Genomic DNA, 3,181 nt, shown 5'->3' with positions numbered 1-3,181 from the left:
TCCTTCTTTCTGTTTTAGTGTACTTTTCCTTACTGTGTCCCCATGCACACATTCTTCTGATGTTGGCATTTGTTCTGGTTTTCCATTTTTGTGGGCAATGTTGCCTGCAAAGCCTGAAGTCTGCCCCAGTAATACTGCACAGTCATCCTCTCAGTCTGGGGCCAGATGTGGGAAACTCTTGGTGCAGCTCACAGGATTCATCTCTTCTTTGCACATGGCAGGGGTTGCACAGGGGCACCTTGCTGTCCTAGGATGGGGCTGTAGCCCCCAGGCATGTTAGAACTTGTTCATTACACAGACATACCTTTTTGGTACCCCCATTCTCTTGCCCTTCCCTGTGTCCAGCTGGCCTGTGGCTACTCCAGCACTTACATGATCCATCACTACCACTGCTAAGTACAAAAGATCTCCTGTCTTACCTATGTGTGGTAGACTGTCCTATGTGAGCATTTCTGCATCTGCAGAAACAGCTCCTAGTGACTATTGCAAGTGTCTCATCACTGTACTGTTTGGTCAATTTTGCAGCATGAGCAACCTTGAAGAGTTTCTGGGACAGCTGCATCCTCACATCCTCCACCTGGGATGTCAATTAACAAAGCACACAATTATGTGGATTGATCTACACAAAGCAGGAGGGGGAATCTTCAAGACTTTGAAAATCCAACCTGGAGAGCTTTTGTGACAATTAGTCAAATGCTTGGTTGTACTGGTGACCTTGTCTCAAGTCAGCCTCATCTGGAATCAATGCATTGTCTTGTTAGTGTGGGGACCAGCTGGGGAGTTCCTGGGCCACCCAGGGAATGAACGATGTTAGTCCCCTGCGTGCCCAGCACGTACCCAGCTACACTGCAATTTTAACTATAGGATAAAGTTTACTTTCATCCTTGTATCTCACAACTTAATTTCCACAATACTAGGGTGCAGTTCTCATTATTGACAGTAAGGCATGGTGTGGGTCTGTGTGGTTGGAAGCTAGGGTCCATTCCCCTTCGGTGAGGCAGTACACCGGGACTGTGCTCACAGGCTGGGCATTTGCATCAGGCCAGGGGGTGCCTGGGGACAACACAGGGTCTCTCTCCTCTTACTGGTGCCCAAGCCAGCACAGTTGGCATGCTCCCATGCAGCAGCAGCATCCCTCAAGGTGGAGCAGCATCAGTGGGTGCCTTTGGCAGCCCAGAAGGGACAGAGGAGCAGGTGCCATGGGCTGGGAAAGCAAACAGTTTGGCCGCAGCACCTAGAGCTGGCATTGAGGCAGACAACGAGTGACCTGAGCAAGGGAGTGCCCAGCAGGACTCCCTGAACCCTCCCCAGTGCCAAGAGTCCTTGGTGAGGTGAAAAGCCCAGGCAGAAGCCTAGGAGTGCCTTCCGTTGCCTGCAGGACCACGCAGTCAATGCTAGCAGGGGCTGCCTTCTTCCCCTGGCAGCTCAACATCCTCATGGGAAAGGGCCGTCCCTTTAATTGCCCTTTAGGCCCGCAAAGGCATGGGTCCCTCCACCTCTTTGCAAAAAGCTTCAGAAATCTGGTGAGACCAGAACTAGCATCTGCCACCACACAGGCAGCAGAGCAATTGCAGCTTTGGTGACTGGCTTACCCACTTCTGCCTGTTCCCTGACTCACACATAACACCGCTGCAGGGCAGCACATTGCCTCTGGTATAGGTACATACGTGAAGGCACCAAGTGCCTGCCAGAGCAGAAGCTGGAAATGAAGCTGCAGCCCAAGCAGAAGCTGAAGTAGCGCCCAAGCAGGACCTGGAGCCAAAGTTACAGTCTAGATGGGGCTAGAGCCAGAGTCACATCCCAGGATGGAGCCAGAGCAGAAGTAGTGGTCCAAGATGGGGCTGAAGAGGTGGCCTGTGTAAGGGCCCAAGCCAAGTGACCACTCAAGCAGGAGTCCAAGCCAAAGTCATGGCCCAAGGTGATGCCAGTGCTGAAGTAGCAGCCCGAACGAGAGCTAGAGGCAAAGTCTGGCTGGAGCCAAATTAAGAGCCTGAGATGGGGCTGGAGGCAAAATAATGCCTAAATGAGGACCGGAGCTAAAGATATGACCCAATGGGGGCAGGAGCCGAAGTCTCAGCCCAAGCACTGTTCAGAGCCAAAGTCACAGCTGAAGATGGGGCTGGATCCCAAATAGCAACCTGAGGTGGGACCAGAGCTGAAACTGCTGCCCAAGATGGGGACAGGAGCTGAAGTCTTATCCCAATATCTTGACAAAGTCGAGGCTTGATTTGGCACCAGTGCCAAAGCTACAGCCTGAGCATGAGCCAGAGCCAAAGTTGCTGCCTGATATCAGGCAGGACCCAAAGTCACAGCCCAAGATAGCACTAGAGCAGAAGTCAAGGGCCAAGCAGGAGCCAGAGTAGCCATGAGAGCCCAAGCAGAGGCTGGAGCTGAAGTCACAGCCCAGTATCAGGCTGGAGATGGGCCAGACATGGATGTGGCCAGAGCTGAAGTCACAGCCCAATACTGGGCTGGAGCTTAAGTGGCAACCCAATATCAGGCCAGAGCAAAAGTCAGGGTCAAGATGGGGCTGGAGCCAAAGTTGCCATCCAGATTAGGGGCCAGAGCTGCAGCAGCCTCCTGAGCAGAGACTTGGAGCCAAAGTAACAGCCCAATACCTGACTGCAGCCAAAGTAGCAGCCCAAGATGGCAGCAGAGCTGAAGTTGCAGCCCCAGATGGGGATGGAGCCGAAGTGGCAAGTGAGATGGGGCTGGACCTGAAAGTGCAACCTGAAATTGGGACAGCACTGAAGTGGAAGTCCAAGCAGGGCTGGAGCCAAAAGCAGGGCCCACGATTGGGCCAGAGCCAAAGTTGCAGCCCAATATCGGACCAGAGTCAAAGAAGTTGACGGAGATGGGTCCAGAGCTGCAACAGCCTCCCAAGCAGGGCCAGAGCCGAAGTTGCACTCTGATTTCAGGCCACCTGAGCAGTAGCTGCCTGACCATAGACCAAAGCTGAATTTGGGTTGGATGTGAGTAGTAGCCCAAGATAGAGCAGAAGCTGAAGTCACAGCCCCATACAGGGCTGGAGCTGAAGTTGTACCCTGAGCATGGGCTGGAAGCAAATTCGTGACCCAAGAAGGGGCCAGAGCTGAAGTTGTGACCTGAGATTGGAACAGAGCTGAAGTGGCAGCCCAAGCCAGGGCCAGAGCAGAGACCGTGGCCCAAGATGATTGGGCTG

This window comes from Ciconia boyciana, chromosome 2 (genome assembly GCF_034638445.1).
Source record: "Ciconia boyciana chromosome 2, ASM3463844v1, whole genome shotgun sequence".
Lineage (NCBI taxonomy): Eukaryota > Metazoa > Chordata > Aves > Ciconiiformes > Ciconiidae > Ciconia > Ciconia boyciana.
The sequence above is the reverse complement of the archived record's forward strand: the minus strand, read 5'-3'. Positions refer to the sequence as shown.